The sequence below is a fragment of the Zea mays genome, chromosome 7 (genome assembly GCF_902167145.1).
Source record: "Zea mays cultivar B73 chromosome 7, Zm-B73-REFERENCE-NAM-5.0, whole genome shotgun sequence".
NCBI classification, from domain to species: Eukaryota; Viridiplantae; Streptophyta; class Magnoliopsida; order Poales; family Poaceae; genus Zea; species Zea mays.
Genome location: NC_050102.1, coordinates 151805358 through 151824009, shown reverse-complemented (window position 1 = coordinate 151824009; position 18652 = coordinate 151805358).

Below are 18652 nucleotides of genomic sequence, written 5' to 3'. Positions count from 1 at the left end.
AAGCTCCTGCGCGTCGATCTGTCCTCCGTCCGAGCAGGCGCTGCGCCCTTCCACGGGATCATCCCTGGGAAGCGCGTCCAGCCCCTCGGGTGACTCGACCTCCCCGTCTGCTTCGGGACACCCTCCAACTTCCGAAGGGAGACCCTGACGTTCGAGGTGGTCGGGTTCCGAGGAACCTACCACGCCGTACTAGGGAGGCCATGCTACACGAAGTTCATGGTCGTCCCCAACTACACCTACCTGAAGCTCAAGATGCTGGGCCCCAACGGGGTCATCACCGTCGGCCCCACGTACAAACACGCGTTCGAATGCGACGTGGAGTGCGTGGAGTACGCCGAGGCCCTCGCCGAGTCTGAGGCCCTCATCGCCGACCTGGAGAACCTCTCCAAGGAGGTGCCAGACGTGAAGCGCCACGCCGGCAACTTCGAGCCAGCGGAGACGGTTAAGGCCGTCCCTCTCGACCCCAGTGGCGACACCACCAAGCAGGTCCGGATCGGTTCCGGGCTCGACCCCAAATAGGAAGCAGTGCTCGTCGACTTTCTCCGCGCAAACGCCGACGTCTTTGCGTGGAGTCCCTCGGACATGCCCGGCATACCGAGGGATGTCGCCGAGCACTCGCTGGATATTCGGGTCGGAGCCCGACCCGTCAGGCAGCCTCTGCACCGATTCGACGAGGAAAAGCGCAGAGTGATTGGCGAAGAGATCCACAAGCTAATGGCAGCAGGGTTCATCAAAGAGGTATTCCATCCCGAATGGCTTGCCAACCCTGTGCTTGTGAGGAAGAAAGGGGGGAAATGGCGGATGTGTGTAGACTACACTGGTCTCAACAAAGCATGTCCGAAGGTTCCCTACCCTCTGCCTCGCATCGACCAAATCGTGGATTCCACCGCTGGGTGCGAAACCCTGTCCTTCCTCGATGCCTACTCAGGGTATCACCAGATCCGGATGAAAGAGTCCGACCAGCTCGCGACTTCTTTCATCACGCCGTTCGGCATGTACTGCTATGTCACCATGCCGTTCGGTTTGAGGAATGCGGGCGCGACGTACCAGCGGTGTATGAACCATGTGTTCGGCGAACACATCGGTCGCACAGTCGAGGCCTACGTCGATGACATCGTAGTCAAGACAAGGAAGGCTTCTGACCTCCTCTCCGACCTTGAAGTGACATTCCGATGTCTCAAGGCGAAAGGAGTCAAGCTCAATCCTGAGAAGTGTGTCTTCGGGGTGCCCCGAGGCATGCTCCTGGGGTTCATCGTCTCCGAGCGAGGCATCGAAGCCAACCCGGAGAAGATCGCGGCCATCACCAGCATGGGACCCATCAAGGACTTAAAAGGTGTACAGAGGGTCATGGGATGCCTCGCGGCCCTGAGCCGCTTCATCTCACGCCTCGGCAAAAGAGGTCTGCCTCTGTACCGCCTCTTAAGGAAGGCCGAGTGTTTCGCTTGGACCCCTGAGGCCGAGGAAGCCCTCGGCAACCTGAAGGCGCTCCTTACAAAGGCGCCTGTCTTGGTGCCCCCGGCGGATGGAGAAGCCCTCTTGGTCTACGTCGCCGTGACCACTCAGGTGGTTAGCGCCGCGATTGTGGTCGAGAGGCAAGAGGAAGGGCATGCATTGCCCGTTCAGAGGCCGGTCTACTTCGTCAGCGAAGTGCTGTCCGAGACCAAGATCCGCTATCCACAAGTTCAAAAGCTGCTGTATGCTGTGATCCTGACAAGGCGGAAGCTGCGACACTACTTCGAGTCTCATCCGGTAACTGTGGTGTCATCCTTCCCCCTGGGGGAGATCATCCAGTGCCGAGAGGCCTCGGGCAGGATCGCAAAGTGGGCGGTGGAAATCATGGGCGAAACGATCTCGTTCGCCCCTCGAAAGGCCATCAAGTCCCAGGTGTTGGCGGACTTCGTGGCCGAATGGGTCGACACCCAGTTGCCGACGGCTCCGATCCAACCGGAGCTCTGGACCATGTTTTTCGACGGGTCACTGATGAAGACAGGAGCCGGCGCGGGCCTGCTCTTCATCTCGCCCCTCGGAAAGCACTTGCGCTACGTGCTGCGCCTCCATTTCCCGGCGTCCAACAATGTGGCCGAGTACGAAGCTCTGGTCAATGGGTTGCGGATCGCCATCGAGCTAGGGGTCAGACGCCTCGACGCCCGCGGTGATTCGCAGCTCGTCATCGACCAAGTCATGAAGAACTCCCACTGCCGCGACCCGAAGATGGAGGCCTACTGCGACGAGGTTCGGCGCCTGGAAGACAAGTTCTTCGGGCTCGAGCTCAACCACATCGCTCGGCGCTACAACGAAACTGCAGACGAGCTGGCTAAAATAGCCTCGGGGCGAATGACGGTCCCCCCGGACGTCTTCTCCCGGGATCTGCATCAACCCTCCGTCAAGCTCGACGACGCGCCCGAGCCCGAGGTACCCTCGGCCCCCGAGGGCGAGGCACTGGACGTCGAGGAAGAGCAGAGCGGGGCCACGCCAGATCGGGATTGGCAGGCCCCGTACCTGCAATATCTCCGTCGAGGAGAGCTACCCCTCGACCAAGTCGAGGCTCGGCGGGTAGCGCGACGCGCCAAGTCATTCGCCTTGCTGGGCGATGAAGAGGAGCTCTACCATCGCAGCCCCTCGGGCATCCTCCAGCGATGCATCTCCATCGCCGAAGGTCGGGAACTGCTGCAAGAAATACACTCGGGGGCTTGCGGCCACCACGCAGCGCCCCGAGCCCTTGTCGAGAATGCTTTCCGACAAGGCTTCTACTGGCCAACGGCGGTGGCTGACGCCACTAGAATTGTCCGCACCTGCGAAGGGTGCCAATTCTATGCGAAGCAGACTCACTTGCCCGCTCAGGCTCTGCAAACGATACCCATCACCTGGCCCTTCGCTGTATGGGGTCTGGACCTCGTCGGTCCCTTGCAGAAGGCTCCCGGGGGCTACACGCACCTGCTGGTCGCCATCGACAAATTCTCCAAGTGGATCGAGGTCCGACCTCTGAACAGCATCAGGTCCGAGCAGGCGGTGGCGTTCTTCACCAACATCATCCATCGCTTCGGGGTCCCGAACTCCATCATCACCGACAACGGCACCCAGTTCACCGGCAAAAAAATCCTGAATTTTTGCGAGGATCACCATATCCGGGTGGACTGGGCCGCCGTGGCTCATCCCATGTCGAATGGGCAAGTAGAGCGTGCCAACGGCATGATTCTACAAGGGCTTAAGCCTCGGATCTACAACAACCTCAACAAGTTCGGCAAGCGATAGATGAAGGAACTCCCCTCGGTGGTCTGGAGCCTAAGGACGACGCCGAGTCGTACCACGGGCTTCACGCCGTTTTTCCTGGTCTACGGGGCTGAAGCTATCTTGCCCACTGACCTGGAATACGGCTCCCCGAGGACGAGGGCCTACACCGATCAAAGCAACCAAGCTAGTCGAGAGGAATCGCTGGACCAGCTGGAGGAGGCTCGGGACAGGGCCTTACTACACTCGGCGCGGTACCAGCAGTCCCTGCGACGCTACCACGCCCGAGGGGTCCGGTCCCGAGAACTCCAGGTGGGCGATCTGGTGCTTCGGCTGCGGCAAGACGCCCGAGGGAGGCACAAGCTCACGCCCCCCTGGGAAGGGCCATTCGTCATCGCCAAAGTTCTGAAGCCCGGAACATACAAGCTCGCCAACAATCAAGGCGAGATCTACGGCAACGCTTGGAACATCAAACAGCTACGTCGCTTCTACCCTTAAGATGTTTTCAAGTTATTCATATACCTCGCACCTACGCGAAGTTTAGTCGTCAAGGAAGGGTCGGCCTAGCCTCGGCAAAGCCCGACCCTCCCTCGGGGGCTAAAAGGGGGGAGACCCCCTCTGCGTCGAATTTTTCCTCGAAAAAGGATCTCTTTTTAGCAGGATTTCTTTCGTGCTCCTTGACTACTTCGGAAAGCGGATCCTGGAAACGACGGAGTACACGTAAGCAGCCAAGGCTGACCGAGCCGAGGGACCCCCACGCCTCCGGGATACGGATACCTCACTCATCACCTTCTGCGAGAAGTAACTCGCGCTCGGATAAAGCGACTCCGTGGACTGAACAAGTCTTCACGCTCGGAAGCTCCCCTGCCGAAGCAGTCCTTCAAGCTTTCTCGACTAAGTCGGGGACAGGGCCTCATGGACGGGTGAAAGTACGCGTAAGCGGCAAGGCCGACCGAGCCGAGGGATTCCCACGCCTCTGGGATACGGATACCTCACTCGTCCCTTCCGCGAGAAGCAACTCTCGCTCACACAAACATCCCTGTTACCGACAGAGTCCAGATGCTCGAAACAAGAGGAAAAAAGACGCAGCTTCGCAAGCGCGGCGAGGGTGTGTTTTCTGGCCTCGGCGGCCGCAGAAGGCACACGCTACAAGACGGTCTGATCCTGCAGGCTCGGGTCTTCACGCTGAAGGGAGCCGTAGCACCCTCGGCATCGACGACGTCTTCAGCAAGGTCTGACCCAGCCTCGGACGGCGGCGCGGTCCAGGGACTCCTCCGGGAATCCGGCCCGAGCAGGCGGCTCGGCCGGTTACCCCTGGGGCCTCGGTCAACCGGCTTCCAAGGGCGCCAGCCCGACCCGAGGCCTCGGCTGATCGACTTTGGCGTCGGCTCCACTGACGGACAACACGACTAGGCTCCGGCCAACCAGGTTCCCATTCTCGAGCCAACTCCGCCTCTGTTCATACTGATATCGCTACCCCTGGCCTCGGCCCATCGAAGGGCGGCCGAGGGGTCTCTTTGACTAAGCTAGAGGAGCCCCAGACAACAAGGCCGAACGGGCCGAGAGATTCCTACGCCTCCGGGATACGGATACCTCACCCGTCACCTTGACACGGGGCAACTCATGCTTGGTAAAGCGGTTCAGATAATCAACAGGCGAGACTTAGTGCTCGAAAATGAGGAAAAGACACGGCTCCGTGCCGAAATTACATACATGTTCAGGCCCCGACAGCCGCAATGAACAAAAAACACTGGCATTCGAGATGCCATTACAAAAGGAACTCCGGTTCCCCCTCCGCAGGTACGAACAACCCCACTCCGAGGGGGAAGGCCTGCGGAGCAACGGAAGGCCGACGAACGGCGCGCCGTTACCTGCTCCGGCAGCGGCGACGACGACGACTTCTGCTCCGGGGGGCCGAACAGCGGCAGCACTGACCTCAGGGTGGATGCCGCTGCCAGGAGGCCCCCGCCCATGCCAAAACTTGTGAGGCAAGGACGGGCAGAAGGCCGAGAAGTTGGAGGTCAGCCCGTGGCCGGCTCCGGCCACCGCGCCGGCGGAAGAACCTCTTCCAGCTGCCGTGGCGGACGCCGGCGCCGCGAGCGGCCCCAAAGCCACTCGCGGCTGAAGACCGGGCACGCTGCAGCTGGAAGACGCCACGGGCAATACCCGCTCCTCCCCCCATCACTGAGTGAAGGAGCGGGCCACCGCCCACGCAGGGGCTGACCCCAACTCGGCACTCTCCCCTCCCCAGCCTTGGTGATGAAAATCCTTGAGGATGAGGGAGGGGAAGAGGCCGCAGCCCGGCTCGCTTTCCCCCACCATCAAGCCGGAGGTCGCCATCTCGGGTGACCGACGGTGGGGGGGTGCGACCGGGCTGCATGATGAAAATCCTTGAAGCCGAACGATGGCTGAGAGGTACCAACTCCCATGGAGTTGCGTTCCTCCAACGAGGAGGCGGAAAGGCGGCGGATATCCCCCATCCGGGGGCTTGGAAGATGGAAAGACACGACGCATAAGGGAGGAAGAAGGCATGGTTGCCTTCCGAAAGGAGTCTCCCTCCTTTTAAAGGCAACTCTCCCTACGTGCGCTCCCAGACGCCGCGGGCTGAGTCTTCTCCAACGCGCTCCAAGGCCCTCCCCTGCGACTCGGGGGCTGGGTCCCGCATGTCATGCAAACCAGCTCAGGGCAGAAGAAGCCAAACCGCCGCGCGTGGTGCGCACGACCGTCCAGCGGTTACAAGCGACCCCCCACTTTTGCCCAGACCAACGGGCGGAAGGGGCAGGCAGCCATGCAGGCGGCATGCAACCGCGCCAGGTGGACGCGCTTCTCCGACTTCTGACACGCCAGCTTGGAAGCCCATGCCCACGCGTCAAGCAACCGGCGCGCCAGTTGCTGCATGCAGGCAACCGCACCGCCACTTGTGCCACCATCGCGCCTCTTCGGTTGCGGAGCCTATGCCGCGACTCGAGGCGACCCAACGGCGCCAGCCTGGCGCGTCGGTCAAAGCGACCGAAAGTGAGCCAGCAGTAATGGCGGTGGCAGGCGGGCGGACGCAGCAGTCACGTCGTCAGCCAGGCTCACGTCCCGTCCCGGGACAGCAAGAGAGCCTCCTCTCACGGCGTGAAGACGGTGCACCCGTGACCCGTTCCTCGAACGGATCGCGCACGCGCAACGGCCGCCCCGCCAACCACTCGCCTCGTCGCATTAACTCCGCGGCGGGACAGGCGGCGCCTCTGACGGGAGGAGCGTGCGACGCTTCACCTTCGCCGTAATAACCGCGTCAGAAAAGGTACGCCACATCATCCGATTTCGTATCCTTTTCCTTTTTCCTCTTTCTCTATCTCTTGCGACAGGGACCGGGAAAGGGGGATACCCCGAAAAGGACCCTTCTCCGCGAAGGAACCGGGCTCCGAGCCCCCCCTACTGATCAGGGGTTTGAAGACTGGCCCTCCGAAGGGTTCAACAGTCGCCTCAGATCGCGTGGGCCCGACACCCACTACTGGTCAAGGGTTCGAAGGCCAGCCCCCCGAAGGGTTCCATGGCCGCCTCAGGCTACTCGGGCTCCGCGCCCATTACTGATCAGGGGTTCGAAGGCTGGCCCCCGAAGGGTTCACAGTCGCCTCAGACACCGAGCCCAGGGGTACGTTCGATACATAACCGAGGCTCGGGCTGCGCTCCCGAGGTACCCTAGGACATTTCCGAGACCAGCGGGAACGATCTTGTAACGGAATCCCATCGGAGGGAGGCATCGAGCCCTCGGACCCCGTCGCCAGGGGACCGGGTCCGGCAAATCACCCGCAGGTACTTTTGGGCGTGCCTCTGGGCCCCTAGCCGACCCCCAACGAACGGGGCACGGACGTCCACTCGGATTACCCGCTTGCAGCTCACCGGAGACACCATGTTCGGTGCCCATCGAGGGTAACATGGCGCACTCCCCCCCTCCTCCTTGTGGAAAGGCGACGTAGGGGCGTATGTAAAAAGTCGAGTCTGTCCCTGATCGTCCTCTCGCCCTGTGCAGAGGCTCGGGGGCTGCTCTCGCAAAAACCGGCTCCGGCCAAACCGTTGACGGCGTCAACATACCAGCCCGAGAGCTTGGGCCCCGACCGTGCACCCGGGCTACGGCCAGTTCGCATGAGGGAACGACCAGACCAGCCAAAGCGTTACGCGAGGTATTAAGACCTCGAAGGAGTGTAACCACTCCTCCGAGGCCTCGGGGGCTACACCCGGCGGGTGCGCTCGCGCGCACCCACCGGAACGAAATGCAACCGAGAAAGGCTGGTCCCCTTGCAAAAAAGTGCGACGAAAGCCTCCAAGCGAGTGCTAACACTCCCTTCGAGGCTCGGGGGCTACTGTCGGGGACCATAATTAGGGGTACCCTCAAGACGCCTAATTCTCAGCTGGTAACCCCCATCAGCGTAAAGCTGCAAAGGCCTGATGGGTACGATTAAGTCAGGGATCAGTCCACACGAGTGACTCGATCACGCTTCACCCGAGCCTAGCCTCGGCCAAGGGCAGCCGACCTCGAGAGACTTCCATCTCGCCCGAGGCCCCCCTTTTTACGGCGGACACATCACCGGCTCGCCCGAGGCCTTGGCTTCGCTCAGAAGCAACCTTGACTAAATCGCCACACCAACTGACCAAATTGCAGGAGCATTTAACGCAAAGGTGGCCTGACACCTTTATCCTGACACGCGCCCCCGGCAGAGCCGAAGTGACCGCCGTCACTCCACCGCTCCACTGACTAGTCTGACAGAAGGACAGCGCCGCCTGCGCCACTCCGACTGCAGTGCCACTCGACAGAGTGAGTCTGACAGGCAGTCAGGCCTTGCCAAAGGCGCCACGGCGAACTTCGCTCCGCCCGACCCCAGGGCTCAGACTCGGGCTAAGACCCGGAAGACGGCGAACTCCGCTCCGCCCGACCCCAGGGCTCGGACTCGGGCTAAGACCCGGAAGACGGTGAACTCCGCTCCGCCCGACCCCAGGGCTCGGACTCGGGCTAAGACCCGGAAGACGGCGAACTCCGCCTCGCCCGACCCCAGGGCTCGGACTCGGGCTAAGACCCGGAAGACGACGAAACTCCGCCTCGCCCGACCCTAGGGCTCGGACTCCGCCCTGGCCTCGGCCGAACGACTTCCGCCTCGCCCGACCCCATGGCTCGAGCTCGGCCTCGGCAACAGAGAACAGACTCAACCTCGGCTTCGGAGGAGCCCCCACGTCACCCTGCCTAGGGCACAGACCCGCCACGTCAACAGGAAGCGCCATCATCATCCTACCCCGAATCGACTCGGGCCACGAAGAACAAGACCGGCGTCCCATCCGGCCAGCTCCGCCGGAGGGGCAATGATGGCGCCCCACAAGCTCTGTGACGACGGCGGCCCCCAGCTCTCTTACGGAAGCAGGACGACGTCAGCAGGGACTCGACCGCTCCGACAGCTGTCCCTCCGCCAGGCTCCGTCGCACCTCCGACAGCCACGACATCACGCCAGCAAGGTGCCAAGATCTCTCTGGCTGCCACATTGGCATGTACCTAGGGCGCTAGCTCTCCCTCCGCTAGACACGTAGCACTCTGCTACACCCCCCATTGTACACCTGGATCCTCTTCTTACGACTATAAAAGGGAGGACCAGGGCCTTCTTAGAGAAGGTTGGCCGCGCGGGACCGAGGACGGGACAGGCGCTCTCTTGGGGCCGCTCGCTTCCCTCACCCGCGTGGACGCTTGTAACCCCCCTACTGCAAGCGCACCTGACCTGGGCGCGGGACGAACACGAAGGCCGCGGGACTTCCACCTCTCTCACGCTTGACTCCGGCCACCTCGCCTCTCCCCCCTTCGCGCTCGCCCACGCGCTCGACCCATCTGGGCTGGGGCACGCAGCACACTCACTCGTCGGCTTAGGGACCCCCCTGTCTCGAAACGCCGACAGCACTGTCCGCGCACAATGCACCTGTCAGCCGACCGTTGAAGTCGACCGTTACGCTTGGAAGTCGTTGCTCCGCTGGCACACCGGACAGTCCGGTGAATTATAGCGGAGTGGCTTTTGCAGAAACCCGAAGGTGGCGAGTTGGAGTTGATCCACCCTGGTGCACCGGATTCTGTCCGGTGGCACACCGGACAGTCTGGGGCGGCAGACCAGGGTTCTCTTCGGTTTCTTTTGCTACTTTCTTTTAAACCCTAACTTGGACCTTTTTATTGGTTTGTGTTGAACCTTTGGCACCTGTAGAACTTATAATCTAGAGCAAACTAGTTAGTCTAATTATTTGTGTTGGCCAATTCAACCACCAAAATCATTTAGGAAAAAGGTTTGACCCTATTTCCCTTTCAATCTCCCCCTTTTTGGTGATTGATGCCAACACAAACCAAAGCAAATATATAAGTGCCGAATTGAACTAGTTTGCATAAGGTAAGTGCAAGGGTTGCTTAGAATTAAACCAATTTAATCTTTCATAAGATATGCATGGATTGCTTTCTTCCTTTTAACATTTTGGACCACATTTGCACCACTAATTTTGTTTTTGGAAATTCTTTTGGAAATTCTTTTCAAAGTCTTTTTGCAAATAGTCAAAGGTATATGAATAAGATTTTGAGAAGCATTTTCAAGATTTGAAATTTTCTCCCCCTATTTCAAATGATTTTCCTTTGACTAAACAAAACTCCCCCTTAATGAAATTATCCTCTTAGTGTTCAAGAGGGTTTTACCAATTTGAAGGAAGAGCAAAATATTTTAGATACCAATTTTGAAAAACTCCTCCTTAACATATAGATACCAAATAAAATAGAATTTCTTAGAGGAATACTAATTTGAAATATACCAATTGAAAACAACTTGTTTCGAATTTTTTTGAAATTGGTGTGGTGGTGCGGTCCTTTTGCTTTGGGCTAATACTCTCTCCCTCTTTGGCATTAATCGCCAAAAACGGAGTCTTTAGAGCCCTGGTACAAATAAATATGCATGAAGATTATACCAAAGTGGAGAGCGATGCAGAGTGACGGTGAAGGGTACAGATAGAGTGGAGTGGAAGCCTTGTCTTCGCCGAAGACTCTATTTCCCTTTCAATCTATGACTTAGCATAAGAATTTACTTGAAAACACATTAGTCATAGCACATGAAGGAAATATGATCAAAGGTACATAAATGAGCTATGTGTGCAAAGTGTCAATCAAAATTCCGAGAATCAAGAATGTTTAGCTCATTCCTAAGTTTGGTAAATGTTTGCTCATCTAATGGTTTGGTAAATATATCGACTAATTGTTCTTTGGTGCTAACATAAGCAATCTCGATATCCCCCCTTTGTTGGTGATCCCTCAAAAAGTGATACCGAATGGCTATGTGCTTAGTGTGGCTGTGCTCAACGGGATTATTCGCCATGTGGATTGCACTCTCATTATCACATAGGAGAGGGACTTTGGTTAATTTGTAGCCATAGTCCCTAAGGGTTTGCCTCATCCAAAGCAGTTGTGTGCAACAATGGCCTGCGGCAATGTACTCGGCTTCAGCGGTAGAAAGAGCTACTGAATTTTGTTTCTTTGAAGCCCAAGACACCAGGGATCTTCCCAATGAACTGATAAGTCCATGATGTGCTCTTTCTATCAATTTTACACCCTGCCCAATCGGCATCTGAATAACCTATTAAATCAAAGGTGGATCCCTTGGGGTACCAAAGACCAAACTTAGGTGTATGAACCAAATATCTCAAGATTCTTTTCACAGCCCTAAGGTGAACTTCCTTAGGATCGACTTGGAATCTTGCACACATGCATACGGAAAAGCATAATATCCGGTTGAGATGCACATAAATAGAGTAGAGATCCTATCATCGACCGGTATACCTTTTGATCTATGGATTTACCTCCCGTGTTGAGGTCGAGATGCCCATTGGTTCCCATGGGTGTCTTGATGGGCTTCGCATCCTTCATTCCAAACTTGGTAAGTATATCTTGAATGTATTTGGGTTGGCTAATGAAGGTGCCCTCTTGGAGTTGCTTTACTTGAAATCCTAGGAAATACTTCAACTCTCCCATCATAGACATCTCGAATTTTTGAATCATTATCCTACTGAACTCTTCACAAGTAGATTTGTTAGTAGACCCAAATACGATATCATCAACATAAATTTAGCATACAAACAAATCATTTGCAATGGTTTTAGTAAAGAGTGTAGGATCGGCTTTACCAACTTTGAAGCCATTAGTGATAAGAAAATCTCTTAGGCATTCATACCATGCTCTTGGGGCTTGCTTAAGCCCATAAAACGCCTTAGAGAGTTTATAAACGTGATTAGGGTACTCACTATCTTCAAAGCCAGGAGGTTGCTCAACATAGACCTCTTCCTTGATTGGTCCATTGAGGAAGGCACTTTTCACGTCCATTTGATAAAGCTTAAAGTCATGGTAAGTAGCATAGGCAAGTATTATACGAATTGACTCAAGCCTAGCTACGGGTGCATAGATTTCACCGAAATCCAAACCTTCGACTTGTGAATAACCCTTGGCCACAAGTCGGGCTTTGTTCCTTGTCACCACACCATGCTCATCTTGCTTGTTGCGGAAGACCCACTTGGTTCCTACAACATTTTGATTAGGACGTGGAACAAGATGTCATACCTCATTCCTCGTGAAGTTGTTGAGTTCCTCTTGCATTGCCAACACCCAATCTGAATCTCTTAATGCGTCTTCCACCCTGTATGGCTCAATAGAGGACACAAAAGAGTAATGTTCACAAAAATGAGCGACACGAGATCAAGTGGTTACCCCCTTATGAATATCGCCGAGGATGGAGTTCATGGGGTGATCTCGTTGTATCGCTTGGTGGACTCTTGGGTGTGGCGGTCTTGGACCCTGATCATCTTCTTTGTCTTGATCATTGGCATCTCCCCCTTGATCATTGTCCTCCTCTTGAGGTGGCTCTTCTTGATCTTCATTTTCATCATCTTGAGCTTGATCCTCGTCTTGGGTTGGTGGAGATGCTTGCATGGAAGATGACAATTGATCTTATGCTTGTGGAGGCTCTTCAGATTTCTTAGGACACACATCCCCAATGGACATGTTCCTTAACGCGACGCACAGAGCCTCTTCATCATCTAGCTCATCAAGATCAACTTGCTCTACTTGAGAGCCGTTAGTCTCATCAAACACAATGTCACAAGAGACTTCAACTAGTCCAGTGGACTTGTTAAAGACTCTATATGCCCTTGTGTTTGAGTCATAACTAAGTAAAAAGCCTTCTACAGCCTTAGGAGCAAATTTAGATTTTCTACCTCTTTTGACAAGAATAAAGCATTTGCTACCAAAGACTCTAAAATATGAAACATTGGGCTTTTTACCGATTAGGAGTTCATATGATGTCTTCTTGAGGATTCGGTGAAGATAGAGTCGGTTGATGTGTAGCAAGCGGTGTTGATTGCTTCCGCCCAAAAGGCCAAAACCGGTCTGAAGTCTTGCACTCATCAAGCATGGTCCTCGCCATGTCAAGTAGAGTACTATTCTTCCTTTCCACTACACTATTTTGTTGAGGTGTGTAGGGAGAAGAGAACTCATGCTTGATGCCCTCTTTATCAAGAAAGCCTTCTATTTGTGAGTTCTTGAACTCCGTCCCGTTGTCGCTTCTTATTTTCTTGATCCTTAATCCGAACTCATTTTGAGCTCATCTCAAGAATCCTTTTTAAGGTTTCTTGGGTTTGAGATTTTTCCTGCAAAAAGAATACCCAAGTGAAGCAATAATAGTCATCCACAATTACAAGACAATACTTACTCCCGTCGATGCTTATGTAAGCTATCGAACCGAATAAATCCATGTGGAGTAGCTCAAGCGGCCTGTCGGTCGTCATGATGTTCTTGTGTGGATGATGGGCACCAACTTGCTTTCCTGCTTGGCATGCGCTACAAACCCTGTCTTTCTCAAAATGAACATTTGTTAGTCCTAAAATGTGTTCTCCCTTTAGAAGCTTGTGAAGATTCTTCATCCCAACATGGGCTAGTCGACGATGCCAGAGCCAACCCATATTAGTCTTAGCAATTAAGCAAGTGTCGAGTTCAGCTCTATTGAAATCAACTAAGTATAGCTAACCCTCTAACACTCCCTTAAATGCTATTGAATCTTCACTTCTTCTAAAAATAGTAACACCTACATCAGTAAATAGACAGTTGTAGCCCATATTGCATAATTGAGAAACAGAAAGCAAATTGTAGTCTAAAGAATCTATAAGAAAAACATTGGAAATAGAATGGTCAGGTGATATAGCAATTTTACCAAGTCATTTGACCAAACCTTGATTTCCATCCCCGAATGTGATAGTTCTTTAGGGATCATCATTTTTCTCGTAGGAGGAGAACATCCTTTTCTCCCCAGTCATGTGGTTTGTGCCTCCGCTATCAATGATCCAACTTGAGCCCCCAGATGCATAAACCTACAAAACAAGTTTAGGCCTTGTTCTTAGGTACCCAAACGGTCTTGGGTCCTTTCACATTAGAAACAAGCACCTTGGGTACCCAAACACAAGTCTTTGATCCCTTGTGTTTGCCCCCAACATATTTGGCAACTACTTTGCCTGATTTGTTAGTAAGCACATAAGAAGCATCAAAAGTTTTAAATGAAACATTGGGTTCATTTGATGCAATAGGAGTTTTCTTTTTAGGCAATTTAACATGGATTGATTGCCTAGAGCTAGAAGCCTCATTTTTATACATAAAAGCATGATGTGAAACATTACGAGGTTTCCTAGCATGAATTCTCCTAATCTTATGCTCGGGATAACCAGCAGGATATAAAATATAGCCCTCGTTATCCTGAGCCATGGGAGCCTTACCCTTAACAAAATTAGACAATCTTTTAGGGGCATTAAGCTTGACATTGTCTCCCTGTTGGAAGCCAATGCCATCCTTAATGCCAGGGCGTCTCCCATTATAGAGCATGCTTCTAGCAAATTTAAAATTTTCATTTTCTATCTCATGCTCATTAATTTTAGCACTAAGTTGGGCTATGTGATCATTTTGTTGTTTAATTAAAGCTAGGTGATCATGGATAGCATCAACATTAATATCTCTACATCTAATACAAATGGAAACATGATCAACAGTAGATGTAGAGAGTTTGCATGCATTTAATTCATCAATCTTAGCATGTAACATGACATTCTCATTTCTAAGATTGGAAATAGAAACATTGCAAACACTTAAATCTTTAGCCTTAGACATTAATTTGTCATTTTCAATCTTAAGGCTAGAGAGTGATTCATTCAACTTGTCAATCTTAGCTATCAAACTAGCATTATCATTGACAAGAGAATCATCACAAACATTTGATTTCTCAACCTTAGCAATTAATTTGGCATTTTCAATTCTAAGGTTAGAGATAGTGTCATGGCAAATGCTAAGCTCACTAGATAATTTTTCACATTTTTCTACTTCCCGAGCATAAGCATTTTTACCTTAACATGATTTTTTCTTTGATAAGGAATTCCTCTTGGCTATCCAAGAGTTCATCCTTCTCATGAATAGCTCCTACCAATTCATTTAATTTTTCCTTTTGTTGCATGTTTAGGTTGGCAAAAAGGGCAATCAAATTATCCTCATCATCGCTAGAGCTACTCTCATCACTAGATGTTGCATATTTAATGGAGGCTCTAGATTTTACCTTCTTCTTTTTGTCGTCCTTTGCCATGAGGCACTTGTGGCTGATGTTGGGGAAGAGGAGGCCTTTGGTGACGGTGATGTTGGCGGCGTCCTCGTCGGAGGAGGAGTCGGTGGTGCTCTCATCAGAGTCCCACTCCCGACAAACGTGGGCATCGCCACCCTTCTTCTTGTACTACCTCTTCTTCTCCTTCTCCTTTCCCCTCTTGTCGTCGCCCCTGTCACTATCACTTGATAATGGACATTTAGCAATAAAGTGACCGGGCTTACCACACTTGTAGCAAACCTTCTTGGAACGGAGTTTGTAGTCTTTCCCCTTCCTTTGTTTGAGGATTTGGCGAAAGCTTTTGATGATTAGCGCTATCTCCTCATTGTCAAGCTTGGAGGCGTCGATGGGGAGCCTACTTGACATAAACTCTTCTTTCTTCTCCTCCATCGCTTTGAATGCGACGGGTTGCACCTTGAATGTGGAGGTGGTGCCTCGCTCGATGATTTGTTTGGAGCCTTTGATCATCAATTCAAAGCTCACAAACTTTCCTATAACCTCCTCGGGAGACATTATCTTGTATCTACGATCACCACGGATTAATTGAACTTGTGTAGGGTTAAAAAAACGAGTGATCTTAGAATAACCTTGACCATTTCATGGTCATCCCATTTTATGCTCCCGAGGTTGCACACTTGGTTCACTAAGGTCTTGAGCCGGTTGTACATGGCTTGTGGCTCCTCTCCTTGGTTGAGCATGAATCGACCGAGCTCCCCCTCGATCGTTTCCCGCTTGGTGATCTTGGTCACCTCATCTCCTCCGTGCATGGTCTTTAGTACGTCCCAAATCTCTTTGGCAATCTTCAACCTTTGCACCTTATTATACTCCTCTCGACTTAGAGAGGCGTGGAGTATAGTGGTGGCTTGGGAGTTGAAGTGCCGGATTTGGTCGACCTCCTCCGAATCGTAATCCTTGTCCCCTACCTTCGGTACTTGCGCTCCATACTCAACAATATCCAATATGCTTTTGTGGAGTGAGGTTAGGTGATGCCTCGTTTTATCACTCTACACAGAATAATCTTCACCGTAAAAAACCGGTGGTTTGCCTAATGGAACGGAAAGTAATGGAGTGTGTTTTGAAATACGAGGATAGCAGAGGGGCATCTTACTATACTTCTTGCGCTCATGGCGCTTAGAAGTGACGAACGCCGATTCGGATCCGGAGGTGGAGGGTGACGAAGAGTCGGTCTCGTAGTAGATCACTTTCTTCATATTCTTCTTCTTGTCACCTCTCCTTTGTGACTTGATGGAGGAAGAGGATTCCTCCTTGTGCTTGTGGCCGGACTCCCTCGAGTGGGTTCTCCCCGAGCTTGCGGATTTGTCGTCGCCGGTCCCGATCTCCCTCTTGGCGTGATCTCCCAACATCACTTCGAGTGGTTAGACTCTAATGAAGCACCAGGCTCTGATACCAATTGAAAGTCGCCTAGAGGGGGGGTGAATAGGCAAATCTGAAATTTACAAACTTTAAGCACAACTATAAGTCGGGGTTAGCGTTAGAAATAAAATCGAGTCCAAAAGAGAGGGCAAAAACAAATCAACCAAAGAAATAGAGCGAATGACACAGTGATTTGTTTTACCGAGGTTCGGTTCTTGCAAACCTACTCCCCGTTGAAGTGGTCACAAAGACCGGGTCTCTTTCAACCCTTTCCCTCTCTCAAACGGTCACCTAGACCGAGTGAGCTTTTCTCCTTAATCAACGGGACACTTAGACCTCTTACAAGGACCACCACAACTTGGTGTCTCTTGCTTGATTACAAGTTGCTTGAGAACAAGAATGGGGAAGAAGAAAAGCGATCCAAGAACAAGAGCTCAAAGAACACGAGCAAAACTCTCTCTCTAGTCACTATTTGCTTGGAGTGGATTTGGGACTTGGAGAGGCTTTGATTCTATTGAATTTGTGTCTTGTATTGATTGCACTAGCTCTTGTATTGAATGTGAAGTCTGAAAACTTGGATGCCTTGAAGTGGTGGTGGTTGGGGGTATTTATAGCCCCAACCACCAAACCAACCGTTGGGGTTGAGCTGCTGTCGATGGGCGCACCGGACAGTCCGGTGCGCCACCGGACACTGTCCGGTGCGCTAGCCACGTCACCCAACTGTTAGGTTTTGACCGTTGGAGCTCTGACAGCCTGGGCCACCGGACAGTCACTGTTCACTGTCCGGTGCGCCTTCTGGCGCTGCTCTGACTCTGAGCGCACTGTCCGCGCATAGTGCACCTGTCAGCCGACCGTTGAAGTCGACCGTTGCACTTGGAAGCCGTTGCTCCGTTGGCACACCGGACAGTCCGATGAATTATAATAGAGTGGCTTTTCCAGAAACCCGAAGGTGGCGAGTTGGAGTTGATCCACCCTGGTGCACCGGACACTGTCCGGCGGCACACCGGACAGTCCGGTGCGCCAGACCAAGGTTCTCTTCGATTTCTTTTGCTCCTTTCTTTTGAACCCTAACTTGGACCTTTTTATTGGTTTGTGTTGAACCTTTGGCACCTGTAGAACTTATAATCTAGAGCAAACTAGTTAGTCCAATTATTTGTGTTGGGCAATTCAACCACCAAAATCATTTAGGAAAAAGGTTTGACCCTATTTCCCTTTCAGTGTCGGACTGGCCACGAGCCCGAAAACAAAAAAACACTTTCACAGTTCAGATTAACATACATGCCAACCAAAATACAAAAATCAACACAACTCCATATCACAAATATATTACAAGTGCATATCATAATTACAAGTCCAGTTTGACAGATTCCAAAGCATAAAATTACAAGTTCGGAATCCATAGCACAATATTACAGATAAAAGAGCACAAACTTCATCACTATATACTTAATTATGTTTCGAGCTGTGGTGCAATGATGCCTTGTTAGAAACCTTTATATGTAAAAACTCACATCTCGTGATAAAATCCTAGAAAGGAAAATAGAGAACAACCAACTCCAAATTAAAGTATTAATGTTCATTACAGTCCACACTACACACTACACAAAAAAGTTACAGTCCAGAGTCCAAACACTCATTCGTGATTTTTGACTTTCATCTTCAAGAACCATGCTTTCATGGATAACTTCCATCTCTTTGGTATCCTTCTCCACATTCTGCTGCATATGTGAGCCTGCTAATTCCCAATCCTTTATGCATGACAAAATATCCACCATATCACTTATGAGTCGGCGTCAACGTTCCTCAATCACTCTACCAACCAGACTAAAAGTTGATTCAGAAGATATAGTGGAAGTAGGAATAATCATGACATCTTTAGCAATGAGATAAAGAATATGATAGGTAAGCTTGTGTTCATGCCACCAACTCAAGATGTTGAAGTCTTCATTGAACCTGGAGACAATGTCATCGTCCATATATGAAGATAACTTTGAGATAGAGGCTACATTTGCAAAAGTAGCAGATGAGGGACCAATACTAACCGATCCAGATCCTCCTCTTACAGCACATCACTCAAAATCAAAATCATCATCACCATAGATGTCATCCCAAACCACTTTGTTTCTACCCTCATTAGCATGGCACATTTGGTGTTGTGCTCGCAAGCGTACACCACCAAACTTTGATTCATACAACTAAACAATATTTGTTAACTGAGACCTTACCATAGAGTATTTGTTAACTGAGACCTTACCTTTTGTTTCTACCCTAGAGTTCAATACGTGCAACAGAAGGAGAATACTCCCAATGTTTCAAGGACCCATTAGAATTATACTTAAGCACAGATCAAACTATACAAGCGCACTGTTGTTCTTTCTTAG